We start from the raw sequence: 26,486 nt of genomic DNA, 5'->3' as shown, positions 1-26,486 counted from the left end.
GACAGGATGTTGGCTGATGAGTTTGCACATGCTCAGTGTGACAGGATGTTGGCTGCTGTGTTTGCACATGCTCAGTGTAACAGGATGTTGGCTGCTGTGTTTGCACATGCTCAGTGTGACAGGATGTTGGCTGATGAGTTTGCACATGCTCAGTGTGACAGGATGTTGGCTGATGAGTTTGCACATGCTCAGTGTGACAGGATGTCGGCTGCTGTGTTTGCACATGCTCAGTGTGACAGGATGTTGGCTGCTGTGTTTGTACATGCTCAGTGTGACAGGATGTTGGCTGCTGTGTTTGTACATGCTCAGTGTGACAGGATGTTGGCTGCTGTGTTCGCACATGCTCAGTGTGACAGGATGTTGGCTGCTGTGTTCGCACATGCTCAGTGTGACAGGATGTTGGCTGCTGTGAAAGCTGAATGCTCTCTGGTTAGAAGTGATGTCACACATTAGGATAACTGTGCTCGCTCTCTGTCAGAGTACCAGGGCCTCGCTTTGACCACATGACTCTCAGTACACAGCATGATGTGTGCGCTGTAAACAGGAAGCAGAGGAGCAGGACTGAGGTAAACCTCTGAGGGATCAAACTGAGACTGAGCTCCAGATGTTTCCACATGTTTCTGCTCTGTGTGTGTTTGATGATTATTTCAGGTATAGATGATGGAATATGACCATCAGCCTGCTTCTCTGACAGCGCCTCACCTCTCTGTGCTGCCCCCTGCTGGCTCTGATCATTACTGACTGAGTCCTTGCTGCCACTTTATTAGGTACAGCTTGCTAACACAGGCTCAGACCTGCTTTGCCTTTACAGATACCTTAAACCTTCATGGCTCAGATTCAGCGAGGTGCTGGAAACATCCCTCAGAGTCATGTGATCAGTGACGCCTGCTTCAGCACTGACAGATAGAAAAGTACATCCACATAAACAGGAAATATAATAATAATAATAATCAAATGCTGATTCTCAGCTTTTCAGCCCTTTGTCTGGATGTTAATCCAGCAGAGTGTGTTTGTGATGATAGTAAATAAATGTTAGACTTACAGCTCCTGTTTTACTGCATTAAAGTGATCAGATTACTTCAGCGCTTTTACATGGATGGTAGTGAAAGCAGGACATGACAAATGTAGCACAGCAGCAGTGTTTAACACGTCTGAGCTGGAAACAGAAACTCTGGTATGAACATCATTCATAGAACAGCTTCCAGCTTCTTTTGCTCGGCTACATTTTGGATGGATTTGCATTTAAAGATGAGACTAAAATGGTTAGGGTCAGGAGGTCAAAGGTCAGAGCTTCAGTGGGTCTGAGGACGGCCTCACGCTGGAGAAGGATGAAGGAGTCTGACCTGAGCCAGTGTTTGACATGAACACATCAGCACTGCTGTCAGTGAGCCTAACGACAGCCGTTAGCATCATTTCAGTGTTTCAGTCATAAAAACACTTCCTGTCACTGTGGTGGTTACAGTGACATCATGCAGTTTGTGCTTTGACCTCCAGAGGGCGACAAATCCGCACAGACAGAGAGCTCCATTCAAACTTTGCTGCCAAAAGTAATAATTCTTCAAATATAATCATCAGTGTTTGAGCAGTTATGATATCAGGGACAATCTAGACATGTGTGACAATACTGAACATGTCACATGACACACCTTAAACATCATGTGATCCACTCTCAGTCTGCACTTTGATTCATTACTTCAACAGGTTGAAATTAGAGTTGAAGAAACTTTCAGTGAAATAAAGCTTTCATCACAGGATTCATGTGAGCAGCAGATGAACTTTGTACCAACAACATCTTCAATAACAGAGTCTGAATGAAGCTCAGGTGTTGATGCTGCTCACTGATTGGACGCTTGGTTTCAGCTCTGCTCTCAGTCTTTACTGCACAGGTGAAGGTAGAAAGTGTGACTGGATCTATAGACTGGAAACAGAGAAACATGCTGAACATTTGAAGCTTTGCAGCAGAAATGTTCATGTTACAAATACAGCAGAGCTGATCTGGGATCAGTGTGTTCACACCTGCAGCTACAACAAGGTTTCATGTCTCCACACGTCAGCATGTGAACTTTACTCTGACTCAGTCTGAGCAGTCAGACGGCATATTTTTAAAGTTAACACGTCAGCACACACAGAGCTGAGCCCCTCCCACCCGTGCTGAGTTTCAGGTGGAGTCCCGCCTCCTTCCAGGAAGCAGCTCACCTGTGTGTCCGTGTTTAGTGTCCAGGTGTGGAGTGGAGCTTGTTGTTGGTGTGTGAAGAAACTGTAAGTTTGCTTTGTTTCCTCCTTTAACAGTTTGTCTTTAGGAACTTTACTGTTTGTTCAGCTCACATTTGATTTCTTCACACAACAAACTGTGTGTTTGTATTTCCGGTCTCTCCATTAAAGTCAGTGTGTAATGTTTCCTGGCTAACATCAGCTGTGTGCAGCTTAGTTCCAGCACAAACAGCACAAATCTGCCGCTCCATAGTTCACGGTAACGGACTCACAGCTGGACCAACGAGGCCGAGTGTGTCCGCCACTCTGAGCTACGTTCCTGTTTTGTGTACTTGTAGTTTGTACTGTGTCCCAATTAAGAGAGTGCACGCTTGAAGTACGCGCACTACGCGTACTACGTACGGTGCGTACTATAATTACGAGAAGTGCGGAAGTGAGAGGTTTGTGAAATGGGACGGTCTAGCCTTCGTCGCGCTGCTCAGGTTGCCTAGCAACCATGATACTAACAGCGAGAAACGTTTCATACAGCTTTGTTTGACAGAAATGGAGAAAAAATGTTTTGTTGCTCAGCCATTTTTTTTCATGATATCACTTTGATTAGTTGAGTATCTGAGGCTGAGACCACAGGACTGTAAAACATGATTGTTGGGCTTCATTTCTGTGCTGAACAGTCATTTAAGATTAGCTAGTAAATAACAATTAGCTAATGTTGTTCATGAGACTAAAGTCATCTCACTGTGGTAATGTAAATATAATATGGCCAATATTATATTTATTGTCAGATTATTATGATATATATATATTACAGCAGTGAGCTTGAACTCTGTGTCAAAGATTCAAGTAGCAGTTATTTATATTTCCTATCACCTTAAATCTTCAATCAAAGACAAGTATCTTTGACTGTGTATATATAGATGTATTATATATAAGAAACAAATGTTGTTCTTTCAGTATGTTGGCATTACTAAATTTGGCTCAGTGCTTACATATATGTGTAAAAAGAAAATGTGCGAGCTGTGGTAACTGTGTCTGATAGAATGAAGAGTAGACTGATAAATGAAATATTCCTTTATTGGGTGAGAAAATCAGACCATGTCATAACTGCTTTAAGTCACACAGAATAGATATCAGAGCCTTAAACAGGCTGACTTCTGCTAAATGGGTCAAACTGGGCAGAAAGTCTACAAACACATAACATCCTTATAGAAAATGATGTAACACTATAGATCAACTTAGCTCAGAATATATAAAGCATATAAACAGTTACAGCAATATGATGCAACAAACACAGCAGCTACTGATCCAAAATACTCAAAGCTTCATAGAAGTGAAACAAACATTTATTTTTAGCTCCATCCTGCTGCTGATACAGACTTTAGGTTTCTGAACATTAAACTTGTTGCTGCCTTTCATAGTGTGTAACTTGAAGGCCCTGAGTACTTTCTCCCACACTGAAAACACTGGAATGATCACATTATTTGAACATTACCTAATAAGACTGATTCAGAACAGACAGTTAGTTATTCTAAACTTTCCTAGCAGTCCTTCACAAACAGGGAACAGTCTGTCTATTCTCTCCATCTGTCAGCTGCTGCTGGCTCTTCCTCCTCCTCTTCCTCACACACTGCTGAGTTTGTCCTGGTGGATCATCAGGGCTGCAAAGCCTCACAGGTGATGTGCAGCAGTGGCTCCCTCAGTCTGTCCTCACTCTGGACACTTGCAGTCGTCACACATGGAAATCAATTTGTGATAAGCTGCAGGATTCAAACACAAGTGTAACTTATAAACACATGTTCATACTTTTATTCCACAATCAGAGAGAAAGAAACAGAGAGAGAGTGCAGGACAGACAGACAGGTGACAGTCTCAGGTGTACACACTGCTACAAACAGGAGGATTTAGTGTTTGTGTTATTACGAGTGCTAAACAAGAAGAGTTCCAGATGGTGCAGTGGACACATGTGTGACTGCTGTGATTAAAGCATCTTTCTTTCAGCTTAACGAGTGAACCGTCAGCTCGTTCAAACACATGTTAAAGTCCGTTTGGCTCGACACCACCGAACAGAGGCAGCAATATAACATAGCTAACATTAACGGTGCAGTGAATCCTGCTTGTGCCGTGATATTCAGGACTGCAAACCGAGCAGCATCACTGACTTTCAGCTTGTTGTGTTTGTGGATATATGACTGACTTTAATTATTCATAAAATCATCAGATTCTCTGTAAGATTAAGGTCGACTATACATATATATATTTTGAAGTAGAGGCTTTAAAACCAAGTAAACGCTGAAAGTACAAACATCACTAATGTCACATAACTTTGCCGACATGTGGCCAACAGGAATGTTTTAATGTTTTTCATTATTAAACATCTGCACATAAATAAGTGACATAATATTCAGTACTTACTTTTGAAGGTTTACTCTTTGGCCACTCCGCTTCTGCCGTCTGCCGTATAGGGCTTTGGAGTTGATGTCACACCGCAGTGCATTGTGGGATTGCTGCACCATGTCAGAAGGCCAAAATCAAAACAAACACACTGTGTTGGAAGCAGGACTGTCAGAACCATGCTTAAAATCAGCGCAAAGGACAAAGGGCTGTATCGCAACCGATTGCGCCAAGACGCCAAAAGACGGTACTTGGACAAAATAGCGTGCATCGGTAATGTGGACCCGTATGAAATAAGGCAGCGGAGCGGAAACCCAGACAGCCTACTGCCGTTGTCCTATCCCGATATTTTCGTGTACCTTGTCTGTGGAGTCAGCGCATACACGGCGAATCATTTTCGGAATTATAAATTCCTGGAGGCGCACATCTAATTCACAAACGGTTGGGTACAAGATTTGGCCGTTTTTAAGCCTCCACATTGTGAGTACGTTGACCATATGACCAAGATACAGCTTGAGGTTGCACATAACATTGACTTCTCCTCAGCAGCTGCCCCAAAAATTGCTCTAGATGAACAATTCACGATTGATGCAAGCTGTGCGTTGCCATGTAAATAGTTTGCATTTCATGTGTATGTACTTGCTAAGTACATGTGAACAGATCTTGAATAAAAAAAAATTAACATACTTTTCTTTTCTGTTTTATTGAAACCGCTTTACAGAAAGTACAATTATTTACAATGAACTGTACATGCAACACAACAGTTTTATGAATATTCAACAAGAGCAAGTTTCATTTGGCCCTGGTTTGACAACCACACTGGGGCACATATTCACCAAAACACAGCACACCTTAACAATCTTATCAAGCAGTGTTGTGCGCCGGTCCGAGTTTGACACAGGTATGTCGTCGTGCCCCATGTGCAGCGTTGGAGCCAAGTCTGGATTTGTTACATCCATTTCATATGCTGGTTTGAGTGCAATAATGCCAAATAATAAGCCTCTCCGTCAACATGACGTGGTTCTGCAGCATCACACATTAGGATGCTTTATCTAATTATCTATGACCTCAGCGCATTCAAAATGACACTAAAAGCCTATTAAGAGAGATATGAATTTATTTAGAACTCACCAGAAAGAAAATGCTGCGAGCAAACCAACAAAAAATTGGGGATGGCAGAAAACTCGATATCCACTCGTCTGACCTCTGCAAACCAAGCTTGACGTATTTGTTTAGAATGTTGTTCACACCTGTTGAACTGACTGAAACTTCTAGTCACAGTAAATCAGTGTGTGTCAGTGAATGCATCGTGTGTGCTTCGTGGCTCCATCGATTGGACTGATAGTAGAGCAGCTGATGGCAGCTTCGTCTGCCTCACACTGCTGTCTGACTGCATTCAGCTGACACTGAGATGAAGCAGGAAAGAAGCAGCTGATATTTGGACAGCACACATGATGGAAAGGAGGATTTCAGTTGATGTGCACATGAATGATTTGTGTTTCCTCTGCAGGTGAAGGTAGAAAGTGTGTGTGAGCTGATGTGAATTGAGCAGCATGGATCAGTGTGAGGACAGAGAGGAGGGAGTCCCTCCCTCTAAAAGCACTCTGTGTGGGGAACATGAGAGCCAGACCAAAGCTCAGAGGTGAGATGACCATCTCTAACTGTCCATGACTCTTCTCCATGTCACAGCTCAGCACTCACATCACTGCTCCATCATTATTCACAGGAACCAGCCTGGACCTCCACCCAGCTCTGTGTCCCTACAGAGTGACGTGTCTAGAGGTTTCCTCATTGATTTTAAAGTCTCTGCTGCAGAGAGGTGAGCTGTTAGTAACAAGAACTCTCTGATTTAAAGGATTTTGATGTTTCCTGGTTTCTAAAATGCATCTCTGTAGCAGAGCAGTGTCTCCAAGGACACACAGGCTCAGCTGTAACTGTCAGTTTATCTGGTTTTAAGACACATTTGGACTCAATTGGCTGTTTTTAACTATGTATTTTAATCAGAGGTGTAAATTTAGAGCTCACACATCTGGATCCTAAACTATGATAGAAACAGCTGCTAGCAGTGGGTAGTTTGACTTTGATACGCTGCTCTAGAAAGCAAACAAAAGTTTTTGCAGCTCCTCTGTTCAGCTGCAATCTTTTCTAAATGGACACAATGTTCTTGAGAGGTTTCAGTCTGGTTTTAAAACTCTTCATAGCACAGAAACTGCACTTTTAAAAGTTCTTAATGATCTTTTATTAGCCACTGACTCAGGTGACTCAGCTGTGCTTCTGCTTTTAGATCTGACCGCTGCCTTTGATACTGTTGACCACAGCATTTTAATCTCACGGTTGGAGCATTGTGGCGTAAAGGGCACCCCATTAGAGTGGTTCAGGTCATACCTGTCTGACAGGACCTTCTCTGTGAGCTTTGGCGATTTTATCTCTTCCTCAGCTCCCCTTACTTGTGGTGTTGCCCAGGGATCTATACTGGGGCCAATATTGTTCTCCATTTATATGCTGCCTTTAGGTCTAATTTTTAGAAAATACAACATTTGTTTTCATTCATATGCCGATGATACTCAGATCTATCTTCAATTGAAGGGAAACAGTCCTGCCTCACTAGAACCCTTACTTCAGTTAAATGAAGTGAAGTTAAATCCTGGATGGCCTCTAATTTCCGTAACTTCAATAAGAACAAAACCGAAGTGATAATTTTTGGACCAAGCGGCAATCCCAACACTTCTAATTTTAACCTGCACAGTCTTGAGCCTTTTGTCAAATCACATGCCAAAAATTTGGGGGTTATACTTGACAGCAATTTCACCTTTGAAAAACAAATTAGCTCAGTTGTACAGCGGTCTTTCTTCAAACTGAGGCTTTTATCTAAGGTGAGATCATTTTTATCTTTTAAAAACTTTGAACGAGCGATTCATGCTTTTATTATATCCCAGCTGGACTATTGTAACTCCTTATATGCTGGAGTCAGCCAGACCTGCCTGGCAAGGCTGCAGTTGGTCCAGAATGCTGCAGCTCGTCTTCTGACACGTACTAAAAGATGTGAACACATTTCCCCGGTACTTGCCTCCCTTCATTGGCTCCCTGTCCGCTTCAGAATTAATTTTAAAATTTATTGTTGACTTACAAAGCCCTGAATGGACAGGCTCCTGGGTATTTGTCTGACCTCTTGCAGACGTATACCCCCCTTAGATCTCTTAGATCAAGTGATCTTTTGCTTTTAGCCGTACCAAGGTCGAGGCTGGTTCATAGAGGTGATCGAGCATTTGCAGTCGTAGCGCCTAAGCTGTGGAATAATTTACCCCTACACATCAGACAGGCTCCAGCTGTCAATCTTTTTAAATCTTATCTTAAAACACATTTTTATTTACTGGCTTTTAATACAGCATGAGAGTTGTTTGTTAATTTATATTTGGTGTTTGCTTTTAATACTCTAAGTTGTTTTATTGTGTATGTTGTGTTCTTGTACAGCACTTTGGTCAACGCTCCTGTTGTAATTAAATGTGCTATATAAATAATTAAACTATTAAACTCTTCAGAAAAGTGTTCAGAGAGCAGCTGCTGTATTAGACAAAGGCTCGTCGTGTGAGCCCAGATGTGTGTAACAGCTGGATGAAGGAGAACCATCACAGTCGTGTCTCCATCCCGCCTTTATTAATGAACTTCCTGTTGCTTGCAGATGACAGGAACACAAAGTGTTTGTGCCACGTGATGCTGCAGGATTTGTTAACATGTCCATGATGGTAACATCTCCTCGTCTAACTGCAAACACATGAGCGCTCCTAACGGCAGCTATCACAGCCACACAGGCAGACTGTGTCTCACTGTTGCATTCAGGGACATTTGTTTTCCTGTAAAAAGCTGAACTCTAATCTAAGAGGACTGTTACTGACAGGAAACAGCTGCATTATCTGCAGTCTATGTGATCACAGCTGCTTCAATCACTTCATCAGAGAATTGATCATTGAATGAAACATGTTTGTGTCTGCAGAGGTCAGAGGTCACAGTCTGCAGGATCCAGCTGTCCGTCTGTGAGGAGTGACTGGTCCAAACATTACCCTCCAGACTTCAGTGCTGAACCTGGACCAACGAGGTCAGAGAACTGTGATGACTCCTTTACATGTTTGTGTTTTCCTGGATAAATATGACCAAAGATTCATTAAAAAGATAAAAATCTTAGACTTTGTCCTGTAGCGCTGTGTGGCAGGCAGGATTGGACCCAAACACAACAGGATGAAGTCAAAGAGGCAGCTTTATTTCAGCTGTGAACATGCAAACAGCAGAAATAAGGAAACATAACTGTAGGTTTGCAGTGAATGAAGCCTCAGCTCGACGCTCCACTTTGTCCCTCTTTTCCTTCTCCAAACAGCCACATCAGGAGTCTTTGATGGAGTTTTAAAATATTTAATTACAAATGTCCAAAGATGGGTTCAGGATACCTGAATCCACAGTTATTAAAGCTAAAATAGTTCACAGGGTTTGGACTTTGATGTTCTCTCGTTACCTAACAAAGTGTTTTTATCTTCAAACAGTATTTTTATCACTTCAGTTGCTCTCACAGCCCTGTTTGTTATTTTAGTAAGTAAGTAAGTAAAGTTTATTTATTAAGTGCTTTTCATAGACAGGTAGTCACAAAGTGCTGCACACAGAGATTAAAATAAACAGTACGATAAATAGCAAAATGCACAATATACACAATATAGAGTTTAAATGTAAATTAAAAGTATAAAAATGTAAACAGCATTGGTCAACAGAAAGCTTGTTTAAACAGTAAAGTTTTTAACTGTTTTTTAAAGGATCCCACAGAGTCAACCAAACGTAGTTGTAGAGGTAGACTGTTCCACAGCCTTGGTGCCGCAGACTGAAAGGCTCCGCCCCCTTTCGTCTTCAGACGTGTTCTGGGAGCAACCAACAAACTCTGAGTCTGTGAGCGGAGACAGCGAGCAGCAGTGTATTTAGTGAGAAGCTTGGATAAATAATCTGGGGCCATTTAGTGCTCTGTACGTTAAAACAATCATTTAAAACGAATTCTAAAATCTATTGGGAGCCAATGTAAAGAACATAAAATAGGAGTGATGTGAGCTCGCTGGGTAGAGCGAGTTAGTAGTCTGGCTGCTGCGTTTTGTACAGCTTGGAGGCGAGAAAGAGATGATTTATCCAAGCTGGTAAACAGGGAATTACAATAATCTAAACGCGATGACACAAATGCCTGGACAATTTTTTCCAGTTCAGCTAAGGAGACCATATGTCACAGTTTAGAAATATTCCTTAAATGAAAGAACCAGGAACGAGACAGAGACTTTACATGTGAGTCAAGGCCCAAAGAAGAGTCAAATATTATTCCAAGATTTCGAATATTTGGCTCAGCAGAAGAACAGAAAGGGGCAACAACTTGACTGATTTTAGAATATAGATCAGGAGGAGCTATGATCATGGTCTCTGTCTTGTTCTAACAAGGTAATTGTTAGAAAGCCAATCAGAGATTTGAGTTAAAGCCTGGACTAGGGTGGACAGCCTATCCAGCTGATGAGGCTTAACCAGAGCTCTTATGTTTCACTCAGTGCTCCCACCAAACACCTTGGAGGACACATTAGTGTGATTTAGATTTCATTGGTGTAAACACCAGTCACACAAGCTAACCCATGGAGGCAGCAGCAGGCTTTGTGTTTGGTAAAGTCTGCTGGCTTAAACTAAGAGAGTTTAGTTTGTTAGCACAAAGAGCTGTCAGCTAAAGCCCCGAATGCACTTTGAATACAGACGAACTGAGAAAAACACTTTAAATACAGCAAACAGTCAAACTGACCACATGTTTTTCTGCTGATCATCCACAGCAGTACGTTTAGCATTCATGCTAGCAGCAGGCTATGACTGTTAGGGTTGCCAACCGTCCCTTAAAAAACGGAATCGTCCCGTATTTAGAAACAAAAGCACACGTCCCGTATTGAGCTAATAAGGGACGCACTTTGTCCCGTAATACAGTGAGAATCAAAAGTAGTCTATAAATGTTAATGGAATTAACACTTTGTTTGAAAACATAATTCCCAGCCCCTCTCCTGCTTTGTGACCAATGAGCTGACAGCACACTTATGACAATTCGAGTATGACAATTCAGATTACCGCTCATCTCATTGGTCGAGGAAAGGTCGCTTGCGGAGAAAATACCGGAAGACAACAGATGACCACAACAAGAAGCATGGCCAACAGGGAAACAAACGCCGACACTGCGGTGCAAGTCTCGGACGACAGTACACCTAAAGCTGGGCAGACACTGTGCGATTTTTTTCAGTCACGTTATTCAGCTCCTGCTCAAACTGCACGATTGACTCGCAGGGGTTAGAAGTTGGTAGGTCACGATGCAGGTCTCACACTATACGGCCCGATGCTCTGATGCGACCTGAGTGCTCACACTGTGCCTCCATAAAATGAAGGTTATAACAGAAAATCTGTCTCTCTCTCTGTCTTTCACTCACACAGACACACAAACCACCACCATCAACTTTGCTAAATTGCTAATGAAAAACATTGATCAGGCAGCTGTGATTGAGCAGCAGTGTAAATCCAACTATTTTCACGGTTGTTGTGGTCGTGATCATTTTGTGATGCCACATCGAAAAGGCTCGGATGAGCTTTCCAAAGTTCTACAAGTTGTGCCTCCATCGCTTGTGTCCAGATCACACGCTGCACAGCCGTGCTGCTCCGTCTTTTTCACCGACGTTTACGTGTTTGCGCGTGAGCAGTGTGAGCGGCTCACGAGCGATTGATGATCGGGAGCTGCTCGAGGTGTTAATCGCTTCTCGTTACCCCACGTATACTGCACGATGAAGGCCAAAAAAGGCTGCAAAAGTACAGGGAGGAATGGGAAAAGGGAAACACCTGGCTGGAAAAGGTCACCATAACACCTATAAAGCGCACTGCACTGTGTGCCGGCGCACTTTTTCCATAGGCATGCTTCTAATGGTGGGGGCACATGAAGAACATGAGGGGCGTGAAAGCTCGGGGAACCCTTAACCAATTTTTTGTCCACCAGGCCACGGCAGAAGCAGATATGGTATGTAAACACTAGGGGTGCAACGATATTCGTATCGATATTGAACCGTTCGATACAGTGCTTTCGGTTCGGTACGCATATGTATCGAACAATACAACATTTGTAATTTATTTTATCAACTTTCCTTCTGACGATGCTGTCTGTGTTGAGCGCTCAGTGAATCTGCGTTCGACTACTCCGCCTAGGCTGCACTGTCCAGCGCAGATCCACTGAGCGCTCAACACAGACAGCATAGTCAGAAGGAAGAGCGCAGGGCAAGCTAGCAAGACAGAAGTTAAGCTCTCCTTGCAAGATGGACCTCCCCCACCCTCATTCAGATCTGGCGTTTGGAATTATTTTGGTTTTCATGTGACGTATGACCCTGAAGGTAAGCGAGTCATGGACTAAAGTAAAACAGTATGTTGGATGTGCCACGCAATGCTTAATTACATGGGTGGGAACTAGTGTGTTAGCGCAGTTAGCTCGTTAACGTGTTGGCCGTCTAGCCCCATGCACGGGGCGATCGGCGGTAGCTCGTTAACGGAGATTTGCCGTGTTGTGGCGTTAAGGTCATTTCAACGAGATCAACCTGAAAGCACTAGTGGGAACACAACGAATATGACTGCACATTTATGCCGACATCATCCTAGTGCAAAGACAAGTGGAAGCAGACAAAAAAAAGCAAGCATGCTACTAACTTTAGCCGAGTCATTTAGACAGCTGTTAGCACATGATCCTCCTTATGCTGCTGAGAATATAGCCCAGAAGAAGCGGATAGTATAGCTTTTATTTTGGAAAGAGACATTTCTCTGTAATAAACTCTCTTTTCCAAAGATGAGTGATTCCTCAATCAGATACAGGGCTCGCAAAATCGCTAGCCCGACGTCCTGGGGCTAGCGATTTTTTTCAGACGGGCTACCAAAATCTATCTCTTCCCTGCCCGTCGGGCTATTGTAGGAAGGAAAAATATATGTCAATGCTTTTGCATTCTTTCAGAAATGTAGCTGGGTAATTATGTCATTGGCATCGGTGAGCCACTGTCAATATGTGACATATTGAAATCGCGTTTGAATTTGCGCTTGTTTTTTTGCTTTCACTTTGCAATCGCGCAAACTGTGTATAGAGAGCGACAGCACTGATCTGTGAGTGATGATAATTTGTGCACCAATTCCTCTGACGTTGTCTTATTAATTGTTAGCTTACTATGCAAACATGACAAGTGAAATCTCACGCAGCAAGCTTAAACATGTGAGAGGTTGATCGCGCAGAGAATCGCTGAGCTTATGTGAGTGAGTGTGTAAAAGCAGCAGGATATATATTTGACTACGATGACCTGGATGACTGAGAACCTTCACAGACAGATATATATTTTAGTTCTGCTGAGCCAAATAAGACAGGTCAGGGTGAAGAAGTGACAGCCAAAGAAAAGCTTACCACAAAACGGAGAAGTTATGACAAATCAGACTATAAGGCAAAAAGAAAGTGCAGCTTTATGGTTTCATGGACAAAAGAATTTCTGTGGCTGCAATATGACGAGCTAAATAACCAGGGCTGCACATAAGTGGTCCGCAGGTGCGCATTCGCTGTCAAAATAAAAAACACGCACAAGGGTTAGGGTTAAATTTAAAAACTGTACTTTTGAGTTAAAATATATATTTATAATTTTAATAAATGACAAATTAAAAAGGCATGAACATTTTTTTTGTATCGAAAAAATATCGAACCGTGACACCAAAGTATCGAACCAAACCAAACCGTGAATTTTGTGTATCGTTGCACCCCTAGTAAACACTGGTTTGTTTTTTAAACCCTCTGGTTAAGGTTAATATGGGCATGTGCAGTGAATATCAGCGCTATGTGGCCAGAAGTGTGATAATATAATTTATTTTGTGTAATAAACAACTGCAAGGATAGATGATTACAACAAATAGATGACTAATACATAAAAGTAATACATAGATGAATAATGATGATGAGTTATGATGTGTAATCATGGGAACAAGTGGGTTTACAAACAGGAGCAGCTGATTAGCTTTAGAAAAGCTGAAATAATACCTCAACTGAAGCCAATTGTACTAAATGCACTAAATGTGCACTGTTACAAGAATATTTTTCGTTCTATTGTTTTCTATTAATTTATATAATTTTAAGTTAAGCAGGACAGAGTTCTTTTAAAGAAAGATTTACTTATATTCTCAAAAGTTAAGCATGACAGGCTTCTGTTTAAGAAAGAGACCTGTTTTACTGTGTTAATGTTGTCATTTTGAGCTAAAAATAAATGGCCAAATGATCATTTGTTTCTCATATGGTCATATCACAAAGAATATGCATCTGCTTAAATCAAATTCAAGTCAAATGGTTAAAAAATAATTTCACACACACAAAAAAGAGCTACCACACTGGGAAGGGTGAAGACAACTAGGTTGCCCGGCCCTGGCCACGAGGTGCCCCTTATTTATTTTTCAGGGAGTTGGCAACCCTAATGACTGTCCACTGAGCACCAACACAGGTAGGAGTGAGCAGTGATGAAGCAGGACTGTGGGCAAGTTTGAGCTACAATCCTATTGGCTTCTCAGTTTCTCCAAAGAAAAGGGGAAAAATTCTTGGTGTTGTGAAGATGTGAGTTGGTCTTGTTGTCGTGGGGCTGGAAGGATGCTGGCAGTGAGAGGCTTTTCATACAGTGTTCAGTAACAGAATGAGAAGAAAGCCACTGCACATGAAACAAGGTGCTCGTAGTGTTTGTTTACTGTGTTTGTGCCACAATGTCAGATCAGTTGTAGATTCACATGCAGACTTGTCCAGTGAAACCAGTGCAAGTACTGCAGTACAGAGCAAAGACTAAGCAAGCCAGGAGAGCTCTCCAACTTTCTGAAAGTATCAGGATATTTGAGTGATAAGAAAAAGTGGATCGTGCAACAATGTCCCTCAGCACACAAAACAATCAAAGCAGAATAAATATAATTTTTTTTAGATCAAACACTTACAGGGACCTGAAGAGAGAGAACCAACAAAATGTCATGGCTAACAGAGGAACTCAAGCACAGACTGAGTTCTGACAAACAAAAAGGTGACAGTTTATTTACCAAAGGGGTGAACCACAGTGCTCTATGTACAGTGAGTTGGGGAGGGGGTCCAGGGCTCCAGGGAAAAGAGGGAAGGGAGTCCACTCTCACTCCTCTTCAGTCACTCTTGTCCTGCTCTCCACTCACACAGCCACACACAGGAATCACAGGTAAGTGTCTGTAACCAGGTCCGGGGAAATATTTACTCAAAGTATACACAAAGTTAACCCAACTGGTGAATTTAGAGAGAGATTTCTTAGCAAAGAGCTGAGATCATGAACACAGGAGGGTCAATGTCCCAGCGACAAACTGCTCCATGCCGCAGCGTTAAATGGTTACCGGTAAGCCCAGGTGAGTCAGCAACAGGTGGTGTAATCATCATAGCTGTGTGGACCAAGAGCGAGAGGCCATTACAAGCTCCACCCAGGCAGGCAAAACGCTAGCAGGAGAGAGCAAAACATAAAACCTGAAAAGCCATCATGAGCCAGCCAGAGAGACACAGAGTTTATACTAGAAGAGAAACCTGCTCATCTTCATCATGTTTGTTTAAACAGAGAAAATCAGAAGTCTCTGTGTGTCAGACCACGGCTCTACACGGACACTTCTAAGCTGCTTCAGAGTGAACTGACCCAGATAATCTGCACACAGCGGCTGTAAAACAGTGAAAGTCATAACTGTCTCTCTGATGGAAAGCTTTTATTGTGAAGTCAGGAAGTCTGCAGGAAGTGTTGAGTTTGTATTCATCACTCAGTGTTTAATGAGACAGGCAGACAGGAAGAGCAGCTCATTAGTGTTGATGAAATCAAAGGAACTGTGAGGAACTGCAGTTTGGTCACATCTGGATGTTTTTCACTGACAGTAAATGTTTTTAGTGATGAAGAAATGTGTTCACAGAGAGAGGAAGAGGAAGAGGAGTGGTGTTTGTGAGGAGGAGCAGCTGTCCTGCTGTGCTTTGTGTCAGGACGTCCTGAAGGATCCAGTCTCTACCAGCTGTGGACACTGGTTCTGCAGACAGTGCATCTCCTCATACTGGGACCAGTCTGCTTCATCAGGAGACTCCTCCTGTCCCCAGTGTGGAGAAAGATCCAGAAGCAGAGCTGGACTGCAGACAGCCAGTCAGAACAGCTGTGTACAAAGTAAGACTGAACATCTGTCTGCTGATGGACTCATTTCTGAAAACTGGACTTCTTGTGTTGTTCAGACATTGAAGAGTTTTCTTTCTCTTTAGTCTCATTGTTTTTCTTTCTTTCAGCAGATGTTGGTCTGCAGGAGGTTTTAGATGAACATAAGATCAGTCTGAGGAGGAGATGTGAACGTGTGACTGAAGGAAGTGATGAAACAGGAAGTAGAACCCTCCTCAACAGGATCTACACTGAGCTCTACATCACAGAGGGACAGAGTGAAGAGGTTCATACCCAACATGAGGTGAGGCAGCTGGAGACAGCTTCCAAGATGGACGCCCTCCATGACGCTCCAATCAGGTGCCAGGACATCTTTAAAGCCTTACCTGACCAACAGAGATCCATCAGAGTGGTTCTGACCAACGGCGTGGCTGGTGTTGGAAAAACCTTCTCAGTGCAGAAGTTCACTCTGGACTGGGCAGAGGGCTTGGAGAACCAACATGTCAGTGTGGTGGTTCTGCTTTCATTCAGGGAGCTGAACCTGATCAGAGATGAGCAGTACAGTCTTCTGGAGCTGCTCCATGTTTTCCATCCAACATTACAGAAGGTCACAGCAGAGAAGCTGGCTGTCTCTCAGCTTTTGTTCATCTTTGACGGCCTGGATGAAAGCAGACTTTCATTGGATTTCACCAACAGGAAGCTGCTGTCTGATGTCACACAGAAGTCATCAGTCAGCCAGCTGCTGACAAACCTCATCCAGGGGAATCTGCTTCCCTCGGCTCTCGTCTGGATAACTTCCCGACCCGCAGCAGCCAATCAGATCCCTCCTACATGTGTTGACAGGCTAACAGAAGTACGAGGCTTCACTGACGCCCAGAAGGAGGAGTACTTCAGGAGGAGATTCAGTGATGAAGAGCTGTCCAGCAGAATCATCTCCCACATGAAGACATCCAGGAGCCTCCACATCATGTGTAGTATCCCAGTCTTCTGCTGGATCACTGCTACAGTTCTGGAGCACATGTTGACTACAGAGCAGAGAGGAGAGCTGCCCAAGACCCTGACTGACATGTACTCACACTTCCTGCTGGTTCAGACAAAGAGGAAGAAGAACAAGTACCATGAGGGACGTGAGACGAGTCCACAGGAGCTGACGGAGGCTGACAGGGAAGTTCTTCTGAAGCTGGGGAGGCTGGCGTTTGGACATCTGGAGAAAGGAAACATCATGTTCTACCAAGAAGACCTGGAGCAGTGTGGTCTGGATGTGACAGAGGCCTCGGTGTACTCAGGAGTTTGTACAGAGATCTTCAAAACAGAGTGTGTGATCTTCCAGAAACCAGTCTACTGCTTTGTTCATCTGAGCATTCAGGAGTTTCTGGCTGCTGTCTACATGTTCCACTGTCACACCAACAGGAAGACAGAGGTGCTGAAGAACTTCTTGGGACAAAAATACAACGAGTCCTCTCTGGATGATTTCCTTAAACGAGCCATGGAGAAATCCCTCCAGAGTAAAAATGGCCACCTGGACCTGTTTGTTCGCTTCCTTCATGGCCTCTGTCTGGAGTCCAACCAGAGACTCTTAGTAGGTCTGCTGGGTCAGACAGAGATCAGTCCAGGAACCATCCAGAGAGTCATCAACAACCTGAAGTGGATGAACAGTGATGAAATCTCTCCTGACAGAAGCATCAACATCTTCCACTGTCTGATGGAGATGAACCACCTCTCATTATTTCAGGAGATCCAAGAGTTCCTGAAGTCAGAGAACAGATCAGAGAAGTTACTCTCTGAGATCCAGTGCTCAGCTCTGGCCTTCATGCTGCAGATGTCAGAGGAGGTTCTGGATGAGTTGGACCTGCAGAAGTACAACACATCAGAGTGGGGACGACAGAGACTGATTCCAGCTGTAAGGAGCTGCAGAAAGGCTGGGTGAGTCCAGATGTGATCATTAACATCATTGATCAGTGTAGGTTAGTAGTTTAATGGTGAAAATAAAATCAGATTGTAACCACAAAGTGTTTGTGTCCGTACGCTGCAACCTTCCACACCATTCCTTTATTGTACAGACTCAGCAGCAGCTCCATGGATCCCAAATCCAAGAGTGGAGAACAGATTTGAAGTGTGTCACATCCATGCAGTCACAGCTGTTTCCACCATGTTTCCACTGATATTAATCCTGTTCAATGACACGTTTCATATCAGTGAATATGTTCTTTAGGACGTCCACTGACATGTTTAAGTGTCCTGCTGGAAATCACTCAAATCATCCATGAAATCCATGAAAAATCCTTTTAGTGTTTCTAACTTCACCCTCTGTCCTCTCTCTCTCTCCATCCTCCTCACTGCTTCTTTCACTGATAATCACACAAACATCGTATTCAGCTACAAAATAACACAATAATATCATCTGATGATCATTATTATAAGAGCAGGATCCATATTTGATATCAGAGTAACACACTGCTTGGTTATGTGCAGTCATCATCAGTGACTGTGGGTCAAACAGAAGCTCTCTGATTGGTTGCTGACCTTGGTCACCTGTCCACTCTCACCTGTTTGTGTTTGCTCTCTCTTTGCTGTCTCCATCCTCTCTCTCCTTTCTCTCCCTCTCTGTCTTTGTACGTCACTCAGGTCCAATGGAAACAGTGACATTTACAAACCAATCAAAGACAAACTGATCCATGTCAGGTTATAACAATATTCAAAGTGAATACAGGCTGCTGCTGGACACAGACAGGTAACATCATTTTGACTTGCTGTCACCTGGATCTGGACTCATAAACACTGAAGCCCTGAACAGGAATACAAATCATTTTCTGCCAACTAGCGACACAGCAGCAGATAATGGCTCAGAAAGCTAAAATGAGCCAATCATTTCTGTGTTTAGTTCCCCTGAAATCAGATCTGATATCAGCAGCTCTGAGTTCATTCATCATTATTGTCCAGTGATGAGATTTCTGCTCCGTTTGGTAACAGTCAGCAGGTTTTTCCTGCGTGTGGACGTGAACAGTCGTACCTGACAGCAGGTAGCAAACAGAGATCATCTTTCCAGCTGGAACTCTTCACTGAGCTGAACTCATTCAAAATGTTCTGGAGTCAAAACAGGAAACAGTCCAAATGTGTGTCTTCACTCTGACTCTGGATCAGATCTCAGTGACAGACTGTGGACATTATGGAAGCCTAAATGTGACACCATCTTCCTCCTTCATCTGCAGATTAAAGCCAAACAAAGATTCTCATTAAAAGTCTGCAGGTCTGAGAGAGACTCAATCGTTGTGTCATGTCAAACACAGTAAGAGGAGCTGAAGCACAGATGTGAAGAGCAGATTCATCAGATTATGACCTCACTCTGTTTTGTCTTCATATACATTCAGTCTGTGTTTATAATGCAGATTTTCTGCTTTTATAATAACACATTTTATATTTTCTATCATCACAGACTGACTCAGTGTCGACTCTCAGAGTCTCACTGTGAAGTTGTGGCCTCAGCTCTGAAGTCCAACCCCTCCCATCTGACACAGCTGGACATGAGTTACAACCTTAACCTGCAGGATTCAGGTGTGAAGCTTCTGTGTGCTGGACTGGAGAGTCCAAACTGTCGACTGGAGACTCTGAGGTGAGTTCACTGACTGCGGCTGTTGTTGTTTTTCTATATTTCAGGTCTTTGATTGATGTTTGAAACTTTCTTTAGTTCCTAAATGTTCAGGATGTGTCTGAAGACAAATGTGAAGAAGTTTGAGTGCTTTCAGAAATGTTGTCTTTCCAAACGACTGAACAACAGTTTTTCCTTTTGGCTCCAAACAGAAGTGACAGACTTGAGCAGGGTTCATTTAAAGGCTGACAGAAGTGGAGTGGTGACGGGGAGATGTTTGACAGGACAGTGTTTCAGCCTCCACAGGTTCATGTTGTGCTCCATCAGTCAGTGAAGATGAAGTCAGTGCTGATGAGGCTGTAGAGTGTGTGAGGGATGTGAATGAGGATGATGAAGATCTGATGATAGCAGATAAAAACAGGCTGCAGAGACTTTGAGCCATACAGGGCACACAGTGTGTGTACAGAACAGCTGAAATCATTATGGAGGCCTCACTGGGATATGGAAGCATCACAGTACAGCTTCAGTGAAGCATTAAAGTCTCTGATATGAGATGAGAAATGAAGCAGCCAGAGCTTTTTCATGAGTGGAAATCCACTGTGACTGTGAGCTGCTGCTACAGCCTCCAGATTAGCCAGCAGCTCATCCTGCTCAACATTTTCTCACCAACTTTAATGGAAGTGTGATGTTTTCAGCTGGAGTGATGGTCAGGGTGGCCTCCCTCTCCTCTTCTTCTCCTCTTCCTCTTTCATTTGTAAAGCCACTTCTGCTGCTTTCATTCATTTGGAAGTCCTGTAGCTGAGTTTGGGAGAGACTAACAGCCTCGGCAGCAGAGGGGAGAAAGGCTGTAACACCACCACTTTACTCTGTTCTACCTGTCACATCATTTTATCAGGAAACAAATGTGCTCATGTTTTTACTATGTTTGTCTTGAAGATGTAAGAAGATCACATGGTGCTTTTTATTATTGTGTTGGTTTGTTTCCTGTCTCTTGGATGGAGCCCAGCTGTGCGTGGCCCCTGGGCCTGTGGTCAGAGTGTGTGCTGGATAATCCGGCCCAGGATGAGGCCAAACTGACATGGGATGAAATGTCTGTCACATAATTGAGCTTAGTGTAGTTTCATTTCTGCACAATTTAAAAACAACCAAAACTTTGTTCTGTCTTTTCTATGTTATACTGTAGACTTTCTTTGATACTGTGTCCAAAAGGAGCAGCTTTTACTTTGAAGGGGAGGCGTCTCTGTTTCCTCTTCAGGTTGGATGATGGAAGCAAATGAGTGTGTGATGTTCTTTCAGTGTTGCACTTTGTAGACGCTCCCTGAGCACTGGTCTCACAGCCAGCTGCACATAGAGACCAGTGTTGTTAGTCCAGGTCAGAAGATGACTTGTTGGAATGAAAATGAGCTTGTAGTTTGTCTGCTTTAATAATGTGACTGGAAAAAGGTGTTGGACTTCAAATATGTCCATTTCTTTCACACTTCACCTTTAAAAGTGAAGCCTTGTGGTTCCTGGAAGGAAAAACACGACTTTTTCAAGTCTTTGTCCTGTTTTTATGATAAATGTACGACTTTAATGTGAAACATTCAGAGTTTCTTCTCTTGTTGTGTTTGTTTGAAGCTGCTTCCTGTTGGCTTCAGCTGTTTGGAGTTTCCATTTTCTAAACTTCTACATTCTGAACCTTCTTCAGCTCTGAACAGATGATGAAACACTGAATGATTTCAAGCTCACACTTTGTCTAATAAACTTACATCTTTCATTCTTTATACAGATTGAGGCGCTGTGGTTTGTCAGAGATCAGCTGTGATTATCTGGCAGCAGCACTGAAGTCCAACCCCTCCCATCTGAGACAGCTGGACCTGAGTAATGAGTACTTTAGGTCTTCGACAAACAACAAGCTGCAGGATTCAGGAGTAAAGCATCTGTGTGGTTTCCTGGAGAGTCCAGGATGTGGACTTGAAACTCTGGGGTCAGTCAGCATGTTTTAGTTGTGCTGAGATGAATATGATGTGAAAGTTGTGCTGACACTAAACTGCAGACATCAGGCTGATATTATACTGATCCACACTGAGGATCTTCATGGTAAAGTCTGTTTTCTTCTTCTCTGGTTTAGTCCATTGACTGCAGCAGAACAATGTTCACATTTCAAACAGTGAGACTCAACGTATGGCCCGCGGCCCACACGCGGCCTGCCCACCTTTCCTGATTCAGAGAGAGGGGACCCTGATTAACTGTGTAGTGTTCTTCCTCACAGTTCTAAGTATCAGACACAACAATGAATAATCCACAGCTGACTGTCTTTAGCAGGTCAAAGGTCACGGCACACAGCAGACAGTGGGAAATATTATAACTCTGATCATTTATCAGCACATATCCATATGTATAAAAACAAAGCTGACACTGTGAGACTTGATCAGAGGTGTGATCATCACAGCAGAGGCCTTTGTGTCAAAGTCACTGAGGATCAAACAGAAACACATGAAGCAGATTTTCCTGTTCTGGCTTTTTATAGCAGATAACCTTCAAAATATTCTGCAGTCCATCAAAAACTGAAGCAAACCATGAATCAACATGTGAACATGAGCTGATGCTGCTGAAGTGAAGCAAAGTTACAGAGGTTTGATTACAGACACAGCTGAGAGTTTGTAATCTGTCATCATTTTAAAAGGTTTACATTTCTTCAGTATTGAACAGCAGAAATGAGGCTTTGTTTTCGGAGGCCGACAGCAGTGAACACAACAGCAGACTGGTGCGTAATAAGCAGTGAATAATGCAGGAAACAGATTTTTGAAGGTAAACTGTTCTTGAAGTACACTGAGAGAGAGAGAGCTGTGCAGGAAGTAAACGTCAAAGTCAGAGAGAATTCATGACGATGCTCATCAAACGTAAAGCGTAGTTTGGATCTTCTTCTGCTGCTGGTTCAGTCAGTTTTGGTTGGAGACAGATGAAACCTGCAGCTTCAGGATCTGTGAGCTGTCCACTTTCAGCCCCGACGGCGTGTCCGTGTACGTGCCGTCGAGTGAACGATCCACGCTCTGTGTTTCCATCTTTGTGTGTTTAGCTGCTCTCATTTACTGTTTTATCTGTTTGCTTGTTGTTGAAATACTTTTGGGAGCTTTAACCTGAGATTCTGGCAAAATACATTTATATTAAAAATCGATTCAGGATTGAATGAATCAACATCGCTTTATTCAAATTAAAACCATTTAAATAGGAAAATCCATTTTTTTACAGCCGCCTCTAATGCTGGGTAATGTCAGCTGGTCCATGTGCAGCTGGCTGTGAGGCTCAGGGAGCGTCTACAAAGTGCAACACTGAAAGAACATCCATAAATATTGAGTAATAACTGGACTCTCATACAGCGAGACTCAAATGCCTTTAAACATCAGCTTATCCTGCTGATCCAAGTCCAACACTGAGTTTGTAAAAACATGTTTGTCAATCATTTTGTTTGGTTTCTGAGGAAACTGATTCAATAACTTGCTGCTAATACACAACATTTCATCATATTTCCTCATAACCCTCTTTTGTCTGACCATTTGATCCCGTTTGAATTTGCAATAAAGGATCCACAGAGTTTGGTGACAATAATGACAGTAGATGTTTGTGTGAAAGTGCTGGAAGCAAATGAGTGTGTGATGTTCTTTCAGTGTTGCACTTTGTAGACGCTCCCTGAGCACTGGTCTCACAGCCAGCTGCACATAGAGACCAGTGTTGTTAGTCCAGGTCAGAAGATGACTTGTTGGAATGAAAATGAGCTTGTAGTTTGTCTGCTTTAATAATGTGACTGGAAAAAGGTGTTGGACTTCAAATATGTCCATTTCTTTCACACTTCACCTTTAAAAGTGAAGCCTTGTGGTTCCTGGAAGGAAAAACACGACTTTTTCAAGTCTTTGTCCTGTTTTTATGATAAATGTACGACTTTAATGTGAAACATTCAGAGTTTTTTCTCTTGTTGTGTTTGTTTGAAGCTGCTTCCTGTTGGCTTCAGCTGTTTGGAGTTTCCATTTTCTAAACTTCTACATTCTGAACCTTCTTCAGCTCTGAACAGATGATGAAACACTGAATGATTTCAAGCTCACACTTTGTCTAATAAACTTACATCTTTCATTCTTTATACAGATTGAGGGGCTGTGGTTTGTCAGAGATCAGCTGTGATTATCTGGCAGCAGCACTGAAGTCCAACCCCTCCCATCTGAGACAGCTGGACCTGAGCATCAACAACAAGCTGCAGGATTCAGGAGTGAAGCATCTGTGTGGTTTCCTGGAGAGTCCAGGATGTGGACTTGAAACTCTGGGGTCAGTCAGCATGTTTTAGTTGTGCTGAGATGAATATGATGTGAAAGTTGTGCTGACACTAAACTGCAGACATCAGGCTGATATTATACTGATCCACACTGAGGATCTTCATGGTAAAGTCTGTTTTCTTCTTCTCTGGTTTAGTCCATTGACTGCAGCAGAACAATGTTCACATTTCAAACCTTCAAAGAAGAAGAAAAATCCTCCACTGGATAATTCACTGTGAAACTCTCCAACTCTTCATTGCACCTTAAAGTCTGTCTGACACTGAAATCCAAAGCAAAATGTGCGTTTGCTTTACAGACAGCAGTCCAACACAAACATACACACATCATCCAAAACACAGTCCAACATCCAAATCTCCTCCACTGTCAGCATGAATGATGGGAAAGAGAAGGAGGAACACTCTGACATTCAGGGTTAGAATGAGTTTCATGAAGCAGACTGTGAAGATCAAAGCTGCATTAGAAAGCTTACATGAATGAATGAGTGGACAGAAGTGGACAGAGATCATCTGAAGCACTTCAAAGGCTTTAAATCAGCACATTTCTCTTTATTCTTTATCAACTCTGTTAGTTTCTCTCAGTTTTCTGTGGAATGAAGCTAACAGCAGGCTAATAAGATGCTGACCAATAGGTTTCTATTAAAGGTTGTAATTTGTATATGAAAAAGTGCTTTGGCTCAGCAGGGATCAGCTTACAGGTAGAATACAGCTGCTGGATGGGATTAGCATGTCATAGCTATCTACCAAACTGCTAACTGGGGGATTTCAGGCCATCTATGGATCATTTTTGCTAACTGTTTATTCAGCTTAGGCTCACAGGGCTGCAGCCTGTGCCCTAGCTGTCATAGGGAAGAGGCGTGGTCCACCTGCACAGGTGAGCAGTCCATCACAGGGCCAACAGAGAGAGACAGAGAAGCACTCTCTCACATCCACACCTACAGCCAATTTAGAAGCACCAATGAACCTAAGCAGCATTTCATTGGACTGTGGGAGAACATCCAACCTCCACAGAAAGGCCAACAAGCTTCAACCTACAACCTTCTTGCTTTAAGGCACTAGTGCGAACCACTTTTCCCCATTTCAGCCCAAATCCTGCATCTTCCTGTTTCTGACTCCAGGCCAGCTCCACTAACACTTTCTCATCAGACACTGCCACCTAGTGGAGGAAGTCTTAGTTCCATTTGAAGCTTCAGATTACAGTTAGTTCCTTTACAAAGAGGTGGAGGTGGTGGGGCCACAGCACCATCATCACTGAGTGCCATAGGACACTTAACCTTTGTTTCCATATGCTGGGAACTTCCTGTTGTTCCAAGGAGGACTGGAAAATGTGTGAAAATCTCCCAGTCAGTTCCTCACAGCACACTTCAATCATTTCCCTCCCACAGCATCAGGACCAGGGCTTTTTCTCTCTTTGCTCCCACTAAGAGATTTCCACACAAACACCTCATCAGTGGGACTCTCAGAGCTACCAGCCCTTTGCTACAATCACAAAGCTCTTCATTGAAATCAATGATATCAAAGCTGGAATCAAATGAGTCCAAGTCTTCTGCTGATTCAGCATCACATTCATCTTTGCTCCTTGTTCTGCATCCCCACCATGGACTTCATTCCTTTCCAAGCCAGCCTTGAGTGTCCTTTATTCAGCTCATCCTCTGCTTTACTTTTACACCTGATTTTAGCTGCTTTATCTCTCTTTCAACAAGTTTCTGTGCCTCAATCTTTTTCTTCTCTCCCTCATAACAAGACAGCTTCTTCTGCCTGAGAACATGTTGGAGTGATTTACTAATCCAGGGCTGCTTATTGGGGAAAATACTTCCTGTTTCCAAAGTAATCCCCATTTTTCCCAGAAAGAAATGTAAGTAGAAATCGATGATCTAAGTGAGAACATGAGCCTTTAAAAAGTCCCAGTGGGTGCAGTCAAAGCAGTCCCTCAGTCCCAGTATAGAGTCTTTGGTCCAGACTGGAACAACTGTGTGCCCAGTTTGAGCTCTCTTCAGTGCTGTGACCTGACAGACCCAGAGGGGCCATCACATCACATTTAGAAGCTCCCCTAATGGAGCCACAACACATGTCCAACACTTAGTCTGTCTTGTTGGACCAACTGGAAGAAATGATTCAAGGACTTAGTCACAGAACAGAGATTCAAATCTCCAAAATCCAACTGACTGCATCAGGACATATAGTCTGAAACTCTGCACAGTTTCCTGTTTGAAGCTGCTTCCTGTTGGCTTCAGCTGTTTGGAGTTTCCATTTTCTAAACTTCTACATTCTGAACCTTCTTCAGCTCTGAACAGATGATGAAACACTGAATGATTTCAAGCTCACACTTTGTCTAATAAACTTACATCTTTCATTCTTTATACAGATTGAGGCGCTGTGGTTTGTCAGAGATCAGCTGTGATTATCTGGCAGCAGCACTGAAGTCCAACCCCTCCCATCTGAGAGAGCTGGAGCTGTACTACAACAACCTGAAGGATCCAGATGTGAAGCAGCTGTCTGATCTTCAGCAGAGTCCAGACTACAGACTGGAGACTGTGGTGTAAGTAGAGTGATGGAGTGAGTGGGTGGTGCTGTCAGCAGTATTGTACTAAACACAGTCAGTATGAAACAAAGATCCAGTGTTTCCTGTAAAGCTGCAGCTTCTCAGTGAAGCTGTGAGAGGAGAATGGTGACAGGCTTCAGGATTGGACACAAACACTTCCTGTTTCTGACCTTTATGGTCACCATAGTAACAGCTGACACGCTCTGATCAAACGCTGTCAACAGCCAATCAGCTCTCTGAACAAAGCAG

The 26,486-nt window shown here is 43.1% G+C and overlaps 1 pseudogene across 1 annotated transcript; it reads left to right on the top strand.

Moving 5' to 3' along the window:
* The first annotated feature begins 2,187 nt into the window (after positions 1-2,187).
* Positions 2,188-26,195, top strand: LOC146577391 (NACHT, LRR and PYD domains-containing protein 12-like; annotated as a pseudogene). The gene is made up of 10 exons (XR_014889429.1): positions 2,188-2,259; positions 6,110-6,241; positions 6,326-6,418; positions 8,591-8,692; positions 15,583-15,824; positions 15,941-17,732; positions 19,243-19,419; positions 21,164-21,361; positions 23,515-23,691; positions 26,061-26,195. The product of XR_014889429.1 is annotated as an NACHT, LRR and PYD domains-containing protein 12-like (transcript).
* The last annotated feature ends 291 nt before the right edge of the window (positions 26,196-26,486 follow it).

The sequence above is a fragment of the Mchenga conophoros genome, linkage group LG3 (genome assembly GCF_057382185.1).
Source record: "Mchenga conophoros isolate Kocher_MC1m ecotype Shallow Benthic linkage group LG3, M_conophoros_male_GT1.1, whole genome shotgun sequence".
NCBI lineage: Eukaryota > Metazoa > Chordata > Actinopteri > Cichliformes > Cichlidae > Mchenga > Mchenga conophoros.
Note: the sequence above shows the minus strand (reverse complement) of the source record. Positions and strands in the feature narration are given on the sequence as shown.